We start from the raw sequence: 16,117 nt of genomic DNA on the forward strand, positions 1-16,117 counted from the left end.
TGTTTACTAGAAGGTTTTAAAATTTCTGTACTTTTAGGTGACAGAAGGAGACATGTGGCCTGGTCAAAACACAGAGAGCTGCACTCTAAAAGATCTTTAAATATAGTAAACATACCTTGTGTGCCACAGACTGCTCCCAAACACGAGGGGACAAGTAATGCCTCTAAAACACTTAAGTTGGCTTTATTAAACGTTAGATCTTTAGCTGGGAAAACATTTTTAATTAATGATTTAATCACTGAGCACAGCCTTGATTTTATGTTTTTAACTGAAACTTGGTTGGACCAAAATAACAGTGGAGCTGTTCTCATCGAGACGACCCCTCCTAACTACAGTTTTATCAGTGAGGCCAGGGTGAGCAGGAGAGGAGGAGGGGTTGCTGTCTTATTTAATGAATCATTTCAATGTAAGCAGCTATCTCCTGGAAGTTTTCAGTCTTTTGAATATGTGGCTTTACAGCTGAAGGCCCCATCCAAAGTTGTGTTTCTTAATGTTTACAGGCCTCCCAAATACTGCACAGACTTTTTTAATGACCTCAGTGAACTGCTGTCTGTGATCTGTGTTGATTTCGACTGTGTAATTATTGTTGGGGATTTTAACATCCATGTGGACAACCCTCAGGACAAAGGGACTAAAGACCTGAGTAACACTCTGGGCAACTTTGGGCTGACTCAGCATGTAACAGAGGCCACACGTAATAGAGGACACACTCTCGACCTACTGATCTCCAAAAGCCTGAGCATTTCAAACATTACTATGTCTGATGTGGGCTTATCTGATCATTACTGTGTTTTCTTTGAAAGTAAAATCTCAGCCCACACAAATATATCAACAGCAGTGATCACAAAACGGTGTATAACTGAAAACAGTAGTGAGATCTTTAACCAGGTCTTCCCATTAACACCTGACCTGTCCAAAGGTTCAGTCAATGAGCTCGTCAATAGCTTTAATGCAAAAATGTTAAATGTAATGGATACTATTGCCCCCATTAAGGTGAAGGTTATCTCTGGAAGGAAAAAGTCTCCATGGAGAAACTCCACACTAGTGAAAAATGAAAAAAGAGAGTGTAGGAAAGCTGAGCGCAGATGGAGAAAAACAAACCTCCAGGTTCATTATGACATCTATAAAGAGAAACTTCACAATTATAATTTACAACTGAGGAATGCAAGAAGGTCCTACTTCTCTGACATCATCACTAAAAACAGCCATAATGATCGGGTCTTATTTTCTACAGTTGACAGGCTAACAAACCCTCCTGTGCCAGTGGCAGCTGAACTTCATTCAACCATGGCCTGCAATGACTTTGCCAAATTCTTCACAGACAAAATCCAAAAGATTAGACAAGCAGTTGGTACATCAACAGCAGATCCAGGATATGTACTGTTTAAACACCATCAAACAGTTTCACCCGATTAACAGCAAAGACCTGGAGGACATCTTAGGTCAACTGAACTCCTCCTCTTGCTGTTTAGATGTCCTGCCAACAAGTTTTTTCAAAAAGGTCTCAAAGACTTTAGAGTCAGACCTGTTACAGATCGTCAACTTTTCCTTAATGTCAGGTGTGTTTCCAGAACCACTAAAAACTGCTGTAATCAAACCTATACTGAAAAAGGACAATCTTGACAAGACACAAATGAAAAACTACAGGCCGATCTCAAATCTCCCATTTTTAAGTAAGATCATTGAAAAAGCAGTTTCTCAACAGCTCAATTACTTCTTAAAACAGAATAACTGCTACGATGCCTTCCAGTCAGGTTTTAGACAGAACCACAGCACTGAAACCGCTCTGACAAAAGTGTTTAATGACATATCAGAATCAGAATCAGAATGGGTTTATTGCCAGATGTTGAGGTTTACAACATTAGGAATTTGCTGCGGTGCTTCAGTGCAAACAATAAGAATTAAAGTGCTATGTAGAAAGAAAGATATGTGCATGAGATATACATGAGATATATACATGAGAATAAGAATTAAGAGTGCTACGTAGAAGGATATATACATGAGTGCAGGTGGTGATCAGTGCCAGACATGAAATGATGCAGTGACACAGCGTAGGGTCATGTGTGAGTGGCGGGGACAGTCATGTGGTTATTGTTCATGTGTCCAACAGCAGAGGGGAAGAAACTGTTCTTGTGGCGAGAGGTTCTGGTGCGAATGGACCGGAGCCTCCTGCCTGAGGGGAGCAGGTCAAACAGACTGTGTCCAGGGTGAGAAGGGTCAGCTGAGATCCGGGCTGCACGCCGCAGTGTCCTGGAGGTGTACAGGTCCTGCAGAGATGGGAGTCTGCAGCCAATCACCTTCTCAGCAGAGCGCACAACACGCTGCAGTCTCTGTTTGTCCCTGATAGTGGCTCCAGCGTACCACACGGTGATGGAGGAGGTGAGGATGGACTCGATGATTGCAGTGTAGAATTGCATCATCGTCCGTGTTGGCAGGTTGAATTTCTTCAGCTGCCTCAGGAAGTACATCCTCTGCTGGGCTTTCTTGATGACGGAGGTGATGGTGGGCTCCCACTTCAGGTCCTGGGTGATGGTGGTACCCAGGAAGCGGAATGAGTCCACAGAGGTGATGGGGGTGTCAGTCAGGATGATGGGGGGGAGTGGGGCTGTGTGCTTCCTGAAGTCCACAATAATCTCCACTGTCTTCTGGGCATTCAGCACCAGGTTGTTGTGGCTGCACCAGGACACCAGACGTTCAACCTCCCTCCTGTAGGCAGACTCATCCCCGTCAGAGATGAGCCCAATGACGGTGGTGTCATCTGCGAACTTGATTAGCTTGACAGACTGGTGGGTGGAGGTGCAGCAGTTGGTGTACAGGGAGAAGAGCAGAGGAGAAAGAACACAGCCCTGAGGGGAGCCGGTGCTGATGGTCCGGGAGTCCGAGACATTCTTCCCCAGCCTCACGTGCTGCTTCCTGTCCGTCAGGAAGTCAGTGATCCACCGGCAGATGGGATCAGGCACATTCATCTGGGAAAGCTTGCCTCGGAGATGGTCTGGAAGGATGGTGTTGAAGGCAGAGCTGAAGTCCACAAACAGGATCCTGGCGTAGGTTCCTGGGGAGTCCAGATGCTGCAGGATGAAGTGTAGGGCCATGTTGATGGCGTCGTCTACAGACCTGTTGGCTCTATATGCAAACTGCAGGGGGTCCAGGAGGGGGGCCGTGAGGGTCTTGAGATGGGAGAGAACTAGGCGCTCAAATGACTTCATGACCACAGATGTCAGAGCCACGGGTCTGTAGTCATTTAGTCCAGTGATCCTAGGTTTCTTGGGGACAGGGATTATGGTAGAGGACTTGAAGCAGGCAGGCACATGACATGCCTGCAGTGAGGAGTTGAAGATGCCAGAAAACACTGGGGCCAGCTCGTTTGCACAGTGTCTGAGGGTGGCAGGAGACACACCGTCTGGGCCGGGAGCTTTCCGAGCATTCAGATTCTTAAACTGCTTCCTCACATCTGCTTCATGAATATGAAGAGTTGTGGTCGGAGGAGGTGGTGTGAAATCCTCTTTTGTGTGGGGTGAGGAGGGGGGTGTTGTAGGTGAACAGTTTGAAGGTGGTGATGGCTCTATGGAGGGGGGAGAGGTGGGGGAATGAGTGTCCAAAGTGCCTCTATTGTTGGGGTCGTTGGAGGTGTGAAGGCTGCCCGATGGCTCGTCAAAACGACAGTAGAAGTCGTTGAGGGTGTTGGCCAAGAGCAAGTCGTCAGTGGAGTGGGGGGTTTTAGGCTTGTAGTTTGTAATATTCCTAAAACCTTTCCACACAGAGGCCGAGTCATTCTCTGAGATCTGCTGCTGCATCTTCTCAGAGTGCTGATGTTTGGCAATGTCCACTTCCTTAGTGAACTTGTACTTGGCCTCTCTGTAGCAGTCCCTGTCTCCGCTTCTGAACGCCTTACTCTTTTCCAGCCACAGCTTTTTGAGTTTAGGGGTAAACCAGGGTTTGTCATTGTTATAACTCACCCTGGTGCGTGATGGCACAATGCTGTCCTCACAGAAGTGGATATAGGAGGTGACAGTGTCCGTAAACTCGTCCAAGCTGTTAGAAGCAGCCTTCAATGTGTCCCAGTCTGTGGTCTCCAAACACGTGCGAAGCTCCTCCACAGCCTCGTTGCTCCACAGTTTTTTGGTCCTCACGACAGGTTTGGAGAGCTTCAGCCTCTGTCTGTACGCGGGGATTAGGTGGATCATGACGTGATCAGAAAGTCCGAGTGAAGCGCGCGGCACCGCGCGATAGGCCCCGCTGATCGTGCTGTAGCAGTGGTCCAATGTCCTCTCCTCTCTGGTCGGGCATTTAATATACTGCTTGTATTTCGGAAGCTCATGGCTCAGATTGGCTTTGTTAAAGTCCCCAAGAGCAATGATGAGAGAGTCCGGGTATGTCCGCTCCGTGTGGAGAATCTGCTCTGCGAGTGCGCACTGAGCTGCTCGCGCATCCGCGTCTGGCGGGATGTAAACAGCGGCCAGGATGAATGAAGCAAACTCCCGCGGAGAATAAAACGGTTTGCAGTGAATAAAAAGATATTCCAGAGAGGGAGAGCAGTGCTGAGCAATCACTGTTACATCTGTGCACCAGCCACTATTGATGTAGAAGCAGACACCTCCACCTTTGGTTTTACCGGAGAGAGCGGCCTGCCGGTCCGCGCGCAGCAGATGAAAGCCCTCCAGCTTGAGCGCGCAGTCCGGGATGTCCTCACTGAGCCACGACTCCGTAAAACAACATATGTCTGAACACAGACAGTGGAAAAATGTCAGTCCTAGTTTTACTGGATCTCAGTGCAGCATTTGATACAGTTGACCACAACATATTACTCAAACGACTGGAGAACTGGGCAGGTCTTTCAGGAACTGTACTAAACTGGTTCAAAACATACTTAGAAAACAGGAAATACTTTGTATCAATAGGTAACTTCACATCCGAGCAGACAAGTATCACATGTGGAGTTCCCCAAGGTTCCATCTTGGGACCCCCTCTGTTTAACATTTACATGCTCCCACTGGCACAGATTATAAAGAACAACAAAATAAACTACCACAGCTATGCAGATGACACACAAATATATATCACAATGTCACCAGGAGACCGAGGCCCTGTACAGGCTCTTGGTAAATGCATTGAGGAAATTAATGACTGGTTGTGCCACAATTTTCTCCAACTAAACAAAAACAAAACTGAAGTAATAGTCTTTGGCGCCAAAGAAAAACGATTACAGGTCACCAGAGAACTTCAATCTATACATCTAAAAACCACAAACCAGGCGAGACATTTGGGTGTAATGATGGATGCAGACCTAAACTTAGAAAAACACATTAAGACAATAACAAAATCAGCTTACTATCACCTCAAGAATATTTCAAGGATAAAAGATCTGATGTCTCAACAGGACCTGGAAAAACTAGTCCATGCATTCATTTTTAGTAGGCTTGATTACTGTAACAGCATCTTTACAGGTCTACCTAAAAAAATCAGTCAGACAACTACAGCTCATTCAGAACTCTGCTGCTCGAGTCCTCACTAAGACCAAAAAAGTGGACCACATCAGTCCAGCTCTGAGGTCTTTACACTGGCTGCCTGTCCGTCAGAGGATAGACTTTAAAGTTCTGATGCTGGCCTATAAAGCTCTGAATGGTTTAGGACCAAAATACATCAGTGACCTCCTGACCCAGTATGAACCTTCCAGATCCCTCAGGTCATCTGGATCCGGTCTTTTATCAGTTCCCAGAGTCAGAACCAGACACGGAGAAGCTGCATTCAGCTTTTATGCTCCTTATATCTGGAACAAACTCCCAGAAAGCCTCAGATCAGCTGAAACACTCAGTTTATTTAAATCCAGGTTGAAGACTCACCTATTCTGAGCTGCATTTGAATAAAGCACCAAATCCACACTTTTAAGCTTAAATTTCAAAACTTACACTAACTACTGATCTTATCTATTTCTGATTTGATCTGTTTTGATTTTATATACTGTTTTGTTTGTTTGTTAAGCTTAAATTTCAAAACTTACATTAACTACTGATTTTATCTACTGTTCTGATTTTATCTGTTTTGATTTTATATACTGTTTTGTTTGTTTGTTTGTTTGTTAAGTGGGTTTAGAGCTCTGGGTAGCTCCCCAGCTGGGTCTAGACTGGGTCTAGAGAGTATTTTAAATTCAGGGAATTTAAAATAGAAAGTAGCTCGTCCACAGAAGGACTGGTAGCTCCCCTTACGATAAGGGTTCAGATCGCGCGAACAGGTGTGGGATTAGAGCTCTGGGTAGCTCCCCATCTGGGTCTAGACTGGGTCTAGAGAGTATTTTAAATTCAGGGAATTTAAAATAGAAAGTAGCTCGTCCACAGAAGGACTGGTAGCTCCCCTTACGATAAGGGTTCAGATCGCGCGAACAGGTGTGGGATTAGAGCTCTGGGTAGCTCCCCATCTGGGTCTAGACTGGGTCTAGAGAGTATTTTAAATTCAGGGAATTTAAAATAGAAAGTAGCTCGTCCACAGAAGGACTGGTAGCTCCCCTTACGATAAGGGTTCAGATCGCGCGAACAGGTGTGGGATTAGAGCTCTGGGTAGCTCCCCAACTGGGTCTAGACTGGGTCTAGAGAGTATTTTAAATTCAGGGAATTTAAAATAGAAAGTAGCTCGTCCACAGAAGGACTGGTAGCTCCCCTTACGATAAGGGTTCAGATCGCGCGAACAGGTGTGGGATTAGAGCTCTGGGTAGCTCCCCATCTGGGTCTAGACTGGGTCTAGAGAGTATTTTAAATTCAGGGAATTTAAAATAGAAAGTAGCTCGTCCACAGAAGGACTGGTAGCTCCCCTTACGATAAGGGTTCAGATCGCGCGAACAGGTGTGGGATTAGAGCTCTGGGTAGCTCCCCATCTGGGTCTAGACTGGGTCTAGAGAGTATTTTAAATTCAGGGAATTTAAAATAGAAAGTAGCTCGTCCACAGAAGGACTGGTAGCTCCCCTTACGATAAGGGTTCAGATCGCGCGAACAGGTGTGGGATTAGAGCTCTGGGTAGCTCCCCATCTGGGTCTAGACTGGGTCTAGAGAGTATTTTAAATTCAGGGAATTTAAAATAGAAAGTAGCTCGTCCACAGAAGGACTGGTAGCTCCCCTTACGATAAGGGTTCAGATCGCGCGAACAGGTGTGAAATGTGTGTGTTTAGTTAGTTAGTTTGTTTGCTTGTTTTAATCAATTTTAAATCATGCTTTTTATTTGTTTTTGTTTCTAATGTCTCTGTAAAGCACTTTGAATCACCTTGTTGTTGAATTGTGCTATACAAATAAATTTGCCTTGCCTTGCCATATGTATGTAATCATCAGGAAGAGGAAAACATCAACACAGTCAACTTTAGAGAGATTTATAATTATGCAGGAATAGCCCTGCATTAGATCAGATGTTTCAAGTAATTCTAAACATTCAAAATGTTCAATTTAATATTGAGAATTAAAATTTACATGGAGAAGGAGACTAGAGGCTAAGATCAAGGTAGCATGGAGGGAGGTTAGCCAACTATTGGAGCTGCAGAGAGGTGTGACAAGGAAGGTGCTTAAGAATTACAGCGAGCTGTCCATACCTAAGCCTTGGAAACTGCCAAGCAAAGACTCACAGACTTGGCCAGCTGCTTGAAGAGATACTCCAGAGAGATAGAAGGCAGGAGAATAAGCCAATTGTTCTTCACGGAACCAGCCAAGGTGTACTCTTAGTGCCAGAGAAACAATATGAAAACAGCACCACCAAGGCTGGAGACAGAGCAATCCTGGAAGACCATATGGGAGAAGGACACAACCCATAACAGCAATGCTCAGTGGCTAGTGGATCTGAGGGCAGACCACAGCAATCTCCCTGAACAGGCTCCAGTAACCATCTCAGCTGGCCAAAGGAGGAGATAGAGGAGGAGATAGAAACATCAAGACCAGGAAGCTCCTGACCATGCGTGGAGGGTTTTTACCCCAAGTCCAGGTCCCTGAGGCTGTATGCTAAGCGGCCGGGGACAAAGAATGTCAGCACTACAGTCCAGGTTGAGGCAGCGAACATCCATGAATACATCAGGAAGATGGCCCCAACCGACCGCATGCTCAGTGAATACCGCAGGCAGCAAAAACCCCAGAAAGAGGAGGAAGAGGAGGAACCATTGTGAAAGGACAGGCCCCTGCACGGTATGTACTACCAGCAGATAGAGGAGGTGGTTGATGTGTAGAAATCCTACCAGTGGCTGGACAAAGCTGGACTGAAGGACAGCACAGAGGCACTAATTATGGCAGCACAGGACCAAGCTCTGAGCACAAGATCCATAGAGGATGGAGTCTATCACACCGGGCAAGACCCCAGGTTCAGGCTGTGTAAAGACGCCCCTGAGACAATCCAGTACATAACAGCAGGGTTCAAGATACTAGCAGGCAGGGCATACATGAAAAGCCATAACCAATTGGCCAGCATAGTATACAGAGACATCTGTGCCGAATATGGCGTGGAAGTCCCGAGGTCAAAATATGAGACGCCCCCAAGGGTGATGGAGAATGACCGAGCTAAGATCCTGTGGGACTTCCAGATATAGATGGACAAAATGGTGGTGGCTAACCAACCGGACATAGTGGTGGTAGACAAACTGAAGAAGACGGCCGTAGTGATAGATGTAGCGGTCCCGAATGACAGCAACATCAGGAAGAAGGAACATGAGAAGCTCGAGAGATGCCCAGGACTAAGAGAAGAGCTTGAGAAGATGTGGAGGGTGAAAGTAACAGCACTAGGTGTGGTGACTCCCAAGCTAGGTGAGTGGCTCCAACAGATCTCAAGAACAATATTGGAGATCTCTGTTCAGAAGAACCCAGTCCTAGGAATAGCTAAGATACCGTGCAGGACCCTCAAGTTTCCAGGCCTCTGGTAGAGGACCCAAGCCTGAGCCTGACGGATAGACCGCTCGCAGGGGCGAGAGAGGAATTTTCGTAGATCCTAGAACTACTTATCAGATCATTTTCCAACTTTTACATCCAAGTTAAGCCCAAATATCTTGGGACATCTGCACTGTCATAATCAGTTTGCATGTAAAATGAATTCTTTACTCTTCCAGAATAAGTAAAAAAAAAAAAAAGAAGTAATAATAACAATTTTTAGTTGTTTCTAAGTCAATTTCCATGTGAAAAAATCCAATTAGATATGGGTAAAACCAGTGGGTCAAGAGTGTCTCAGCAGTGAGTAGCATATTCATACTTTAAATGTCTGTCACACTTTCTGATTCATGTCTGGACTTTGATGGAGTACTGTTATAGAAGTGGATTCCCATATGGCTGTCTCCTATGACCCTGCAGTTGCAGAGGGAAATGACAGTGTGAGTAATGCTATTCATCCAGGGTGGTACATTGGACTGAAGGCTAAGCATTGTGTGAAGAAAACAACAATAATCTGTCTTTAATATGAATCTTCTGTCACACTGTCTGTTCCAGGGACACTTCAGGGTGAGAGCATGCAGTGTTGTAACCTTTTTTTCAGACAAATTCTCATGTTTGCTTTCCACTGAAATTTAATTATCTGCTAATCTGGAGGTTTGAATATAAATTTGTGATAAATAAAAATTTCCATGGGTGATGACATTTTGGGCATTGTAGCAGGAAGCCTTTCTTAAGTAGATTTACCTTTTGGGAAGCCATTTTATTTTGTTGCCATTAATCACCTCTTTTGCATATTGCAGAGGAAATGCACTGCTTAAAGCACAGGTCTCGCAAGCACACACCATGTTACAGATCAATACATTTTGCATTCTTGGGACAAAGTTTTTGTTTTCAAATAGTTGAACTGGATATGTTAACGTGTAGTCTAATATTTTGGTTTAATTAGTTAAAAAGCACAAATCGAGCTGAAATACTCTATCTAAATTCCCTAGTCACAATAAACAGACTCAGAGTAAAAAGATCCAAATCAACTGAAAATGTAATTGGTTTCAGAGGCTTAATATGTACTTTTTTATAAGATGACAAAAATGAAAACTTTTGCTATCTAAAACCACCTTAACCTGAATGCCAAAAAAAGACAACAGCTATCCTTCTTTAGGGAGCCAAAAAACACTTTCCACAGAGACAAATTGAAAACGTTTCTGCATGGTCTTTTTTTTTTTTTTTTTTTTGTCCCCCGTTTGGATCTTTAGCCATCAGAATTGTTGTCTTAAGGCCAAGAAGGATGCCAAGCGGATTTATTTTACCAAGTGGATCATCATGGCCTTGCCATATTGGTCCATTTGATTGACCTTTATTATAATTATGAATTTATTTTATTTTCAGTTGCTACAAACGGGACAGACATGACTGGGGGATAGGACAGGGAGAGAGAATGAAAGAAAGAGAGGGAGAGAAAGAAAACCAAAGGGGAGAAGAGACGGTGAGAAGGGGGAGAAGAAAGAAAGAAAAACAAACAAAACAAAAAAAACGCAAGATAGACAGCGTACAATGTGCTTTGAGGCAGCAGCCAAGAAAGCTGTAGTCCGCGTCTGTGAATACCCGTGTGTACACCTGTGTGCATACCTGTGTGGATCAGCATGCTTGCATTCCAAAGGTTTCTCCATGTAACGATCTGCTAGGGAGTGTGGGGAGCCACAGCCCCGTCCTCCAGGGTATGAAGCAGGTATGGAGGAGATCAAAACTCCAGACATCCAGAGGTCCCCAGAACACAAGAGACTAAGGAAGACCAACAGAGGGGCAGCCGCGCCACTGTCCCAGTAAGAGCTGAGGAGAGTCCCAGATGAGGGCTCACTCAGCAGCCGCGGAGCAGAAGCCAGGGGGAGTTGCAGTGACGCGCCCGTGAGCTCCGCCGGCAGCCAGCTGTGCCTGAGTGACCGAGCCCCAGGCCGAGAGGCCAGGGGCACCCCACCTCCGAAGTGGCCCGAGCGAGCCCCGAGCGAGCCCCAGGCTCCAGGCCCCGATAAGCGGCCGCCAAGGAGTGAGCCGGTGTGTACCCGGACGCCCACCCCCAGACACAAAGAACCACCAACGCACCGACACCTGAGGGAGTCCGCCACTGGCAGGGGAAGTGGTGGGTGGAGATAGGCCTCCAAACCTTGGAGGGCCTGAGATGTCCCCAGAGAGGTGGCGTCTGATACCCAACCTGACATATAGACACAGACATACAGGCACACACAGACACAAACATCCATCCCCACCCTCATGCTCTCATATGCACTTACTCCACACTCAACCAACGTGGAGACAGACATAAAGAGACGCTGTACACACGATCACACTCCCCAAGCGTACTCTACGAACCGGGTCTAGGTACCCTTGCCCCTGGAGGGGGGAACTGCACCCAGACCCAGGTGGTGTTACCCTTTTCCCTGCGGTGGGGAGAGGCAGACCGCCCCGACTCCGCAGCAGCAGGGAGGCCCCACACTCCAGACCGCAGTTGGACGGCCAACTCCTCCTAGCCCCCCCGCTCCAGCAGGCCGCAGAGAACGGGGGTGAGAGAAGACTCCAAACCTCCCTCCACCCGCTCATTGTAGTGTTGATGCATGTGTGTTCTAAGGTGCATTTAAAACCCAGAAGGGCATGGAGCTACCTGCCAGAGAGCAGCAGGTAAGCGCATAGTCCCTCCTGTTAGCCCTCAATGTCTACGTGTATTCAAAATTGAGAGGTGGGCAACGACGCCAGGGGTAAGGTGTACACCCTGATGGTAATTTGGACTCTGTGTATCGTGCCCACCCCCAAGATCCTATATGTATGCGTAATGAGAGTGTGAGTAATGTGAATGTCTAAGTTGTGGGATAAAATTGAGGCAGAGGCAGCCAGAAGGGGACAGAGGGGGGGGTAGCCTCCTCTGCACCCTGGTGACATACCCCTACTCCAAGGCCCTGCATGTGTGGGTGGTTGTGGTGGAGTGGGAAGAGGGAGGCAGCTGGAGATGGGGAGGGAAGGAAGGGAGGGGCAGGTGACCCCTCCCTGGGGCCAGCTCCCCCGCTGACCCCAGTAGGCACTCCCATACTCCGCGACCCGCCAGGGAAAGGGGGCCCAGGCCCATCCAGACCGGGGCCCAGCGCAGCAGCGCCCCCCGGCCCCACAGAGCCCGGGACAGTCCACCCAACCCCACCACAGAGAAAACTGCACCCACCCCACCATCCATTCATCTTCCAGACTACATGAGACAATAGACGCCCAGGCTGAGATCTTCCTCCACCTCTCCTGTATCTCCCTCTCCTGTATCTCCCCCTCCTGCAGAGAGTTCCTGAGGAGAGGAAAGCTCCTGCAAGATGTGACACTCTCCCCCACCAGTTGAAGAGCCCCCCAGGCGGCTCGACGCACCGGCGGCACCCTGCGCCAGGGATGGGCCCCCATGCACCCACCCGCCCACAACCCCGGCAACACACAAACCAGGACCCAAGGCCCCGAGGCCCGGCCAGGGCCCCAGCCCAGAGACGGAGCGCCCCCAGAACCTCACGCCCATCCCGGACCCACCCAGGGGCAGACAGGCTACCAGGTTAGTAACCCACGTCCGTCAGCACAGACCCTCCCCTAGCCCCGCTGCACGCAGCCACGAGGAAACAGTCACCCGAGAGCCAAAAGAGCCCCCACCTGGACATGACCGCTACCCCGGGTTGAGCCCCCCAAGGAATATGCCTCCGGGGAACCCCCCGACGCCCTAAGCCTGTCCCTACCCCCACACCAGTCACAACAGTGAAGGCGGGACCAAACTATGACCCCCCACCCCCACTAGGTGATGGAGCTGATCAAAGGAGCCCAGAGCAATTGATCTGATGTGGTGGCAGAGGCTGTATCAAGACTAATGTAATCTAATAGATAATTTCTATATTGGTTAGAATTAAGATTATTTTTATTTTTCCAGTTCATGAGGACAGTTTTCTTGGTTTCTGCATGGTCTAAGTAAATTATCCTACACCTGTAAAAATGGTTTATACAAAATCAAAAGCAATGCAAACAGATTTGAAAATCTACAAGTACATTTATGTCTCAGAGTGGGATTTAATTTGTTTAAAATGTTTTCAGTTTTCCTTTAAAGGTACAGTCAACCATTTTTTGATAATAATATTTCCTAATAATAATTTTAATAATAACACCGATTATTTTACTCTAAAATATACATTGATTAGTGTCTAATTATCCTTTCCAACAAACTAATGCATTCTCAAAAAATCTTAAAATAAAAGCATAAAAACACCTGTGAGTTGGGGTTGGTATTTGGATTGGTAAATGGACTGATTCTTATATAGCGCTTTTCTACTCAAAGCACTTTATACAACGTGCTTAATTCAATCATTCATACAAGTACTTTTTTCTATGCTTTTAAGTGCTTTCTATGTAACATGCATTTATATTCTGCCGTGGAGGCACATTTTAATTTATGTTTGCAACTTCAGATTCAAGATATATAGGATCATACCACAGAAGCAAAAATGCAAAGGAAAAAGACGAATGTCATCGTCTTCCAATCAATCAATGAGTCAATCAATCAATCAATAAAGGCTTTATTTGAAACATGCAGGTTGCCCTGCAGTGAAATAGGAGTTGTTTGTTCTAAAGGTGCCAGGATATCTAGGACTGTGTGCTTGAATTGGGAGGGGTAACAACCAGAATTCAGTTAACTGAAATCGACTGACATCTAGTAGTGAGATTTTACATGCTGTAAGTTCATCAGAGGTGCACAAGTGCAGCATGTTATTGTGCAAACAACAGGTATCACCAGTAAATTTCATTGTCAGGATCCACCATCACACAAGTACGCTAAATATTGGAATGTGTTACACACATTTTAGCGATCACTTGTGTAACACAGTAAGGGGAATTGTTGAAAAGAATATATCAATGGGCCAATAGGCTCGACTATAGGAGCACAGGGGTGTGTTCAAATGAGACACAGAGACAAGAATGTAACTCAAAAGAACCAGCCAACTTTAGTGACATAAACCATAAGGTTGACAAGCACAGGTTAAAGACACTTTACAATGGTAGAAAGGAAACTTACAAAAATTAAAAGAAAAGTAAAACACAAACTACTAAAGCAATGACTTGGCCAAGTGTTATTTTTGGTTTTCAATGTTCGGGTTTCAATGCTCGGGTTTCAATGCTCGGGTGCACCCTAGTAACCTGACTCCTTAACTCTTATAGAAACAGATTACACAAATCCAATGCACATTCAAATGAAAATTTCACACTCTTTTCACATGTGGAGAATGCTCTACACAACAGCTCATTATTTAAAGTCCCAAATAAAAAATGTCCAAGGGGTAAAGTCCAAAAAATTCCCAGGGTGTGAAAGAGGATAGGGATGAGAGAATGTCAGTCAGTGGTCTTATGTATAACCAGCTGTGCGTGAAAGTGTGAGTGATACAGTCCTACCACACCGCAAGGTGCAGCAGATCATCAAGTGGAAAAGAAGCGAATCTCAGTCTCTCTAAGTCCAGGTGGGAAGGCTCGCCATCTATTTCACTGGAGGAATCCTATTTCACTGGAGGAATCCACCTCAGGAACAATTCAGCATACAAAAAAAAAACTGACCTGTCAACAGACAGGATCAGAAGAGCAATTCAAATATTAATTATGCTGTTCTAGCTATAATTCACAACTTATGATTTTGTTTAAATCACATTCAACATAAATTTGCAATAAAAATACTCAATTTTGCAAAAATAAAACATCTCTCTTACACAAACTATGCATTAAACCAAGTAAAGTCAGTGCATATGCATATATGTCGCATATGCGGCAATTATTAATCAAACAATTGAGATTAATTCAGTTTCTCAACGATAAAATGTGAAACAGACATGAACTAACTGAGACATACAACATGTGCTCACCGATCTCAGCGCATCACGGCCGAAGACAATGGCATAGTGTCTCTCGGTCGGAAAATGCAGGGCTCTAAATAACGTAACAGGACATGTTTTCTCTTTAATAACCGTAATACGACATGAAGGAAAAATAAACATAAGTTGCGCTTCAAGTGTTACCTTACTTCTGGAAGCAGATTGAGATGAACTTCCAGGCAGTTGATAGCAACCAGAGCTAACAAAGGCTAACAGTTTAGCTCCACGCGGTACTTTTTAAAGTCACCAGAAAAATGCAGCATTTGCCTGCTTACTCACTGTGGCTACTTTTAACATGAAAGGTAGCTGATAACCAGTGAACTTATGTGCAACACAGTTGGTTGCAACTTATATCTAATACTTTTTTTCCAGCTCAAAAGCTTCAGTCTCTCTTTTCTCCTGCCAGCACGCGACTACCTCCACACATAGCAGCAAACACAGAGCACGTAGGTGGGACATACAGCGGCAGACTGCTCTCCCATTGGTCAAAACATACTGGGACCTGTGCATTTCGATTGGTTGGGCAGGCTGTCCATCTCTCCTCATATCAGTCCTTAAAGTGGTACCCCCATTTTATGTGGGTTACACTTGCAGTGGTTTTATGTTACTTTATAGACTGACAACATGCTTTTATGTGCAGTCTCAGTGAGACTTCCACTCATACAGTCTGTGAAAATTGTCACAATAAGTCCATGTTTCAAATGCACAATTTATGTATGGTAAGATTAAAAGATCAGATAGTAACACATGTCTAGTCTGTCTTCGGATGACAAATGATGGATTTGTTGTTCCCCTACAAGTCATGGCTTGCCAGCCTTCATGACCTATCAAGAGTTTGAGAAGTTGCCAGGGCCTTATTCATGTCTTTGAGAGTGACAACTAAATGACAAATAAATGTTCATAATAATGAGCATAACAACAAGCGGACAACACTGATACACTGGCCTTTGGCAATAATAATATCTTGATGTTAATAGCTGACTCTTTTCTTCATGATCAGTGCAATGGACTAACATTTATATATTTCATGTGTAAAGTCTTACTGACCACCCAAATGACTTTGTAGTAGGCCATATTATGCGTTTTACAGTAGTGGTGGTTACATCAGGACAAACAGGGCTAGCAGTGTTTGCCTAGTGAAATCTCAAAATAGAGATAAATAAAAAACCAAAGTAAAAGCAATCCCTCTCCCTTTATCTCAAACATACATTCTTTCATAAAGCTTATTGCCTGTTTACATACGTCCCCATCTTGTAGTCACAATTGGCTATTGTTGCTAGAAGCTCCTCTTTAATCCCAATGAAATCCGTAGTGTGTTTCAAT

The 16,117-nt window shown here is 45.4% G+C and overlaps 1 protein-coding gene and 1 long non-coding RNA gene across 2 annotated transcripts in view; one reads left to right on the forward strand and one right to left on the reverse strand.

The window, feature by feature from the left end:
• The window catches only part of opcml (opioid binding protein/cell adhesion molecule-like), a 269,728-nt gene that overhangs the window by 103,723 nt on the left and 149,888 nt on the right, over positions 1–16,117 (forward strand). The gene's annotated exons all lie outside the window — the stretch shown is intronic.
• Positions 13,437–15,339, reverse strand: LOC308386875. Its single transcript, XR_013969861.1, has 3 exons — positions 14,939–15,339; positions 14,786–14,849; positions 13,437–14,483 (listed from the first exon to the last, which is right to left on the reverse strand). It is a non-coding gene; the product is annotated as an uncharacterized lncRNA (long non-coding RNA).

Source organism: Rhamphochromis sp. 'chilingali' (assembly GCF_963969265.1).
Source record: "Rhamphochromis sp. 'chilingali' genome assembly, chromosome: 19".
Taxonomy (NCBI): Eukaryota; Metazoa; Chordata; class Actinopteri; order Cichliformes; family Cichlidae; genus Rhamphochromis; species Rhamphochromis sp. 'chilingali'.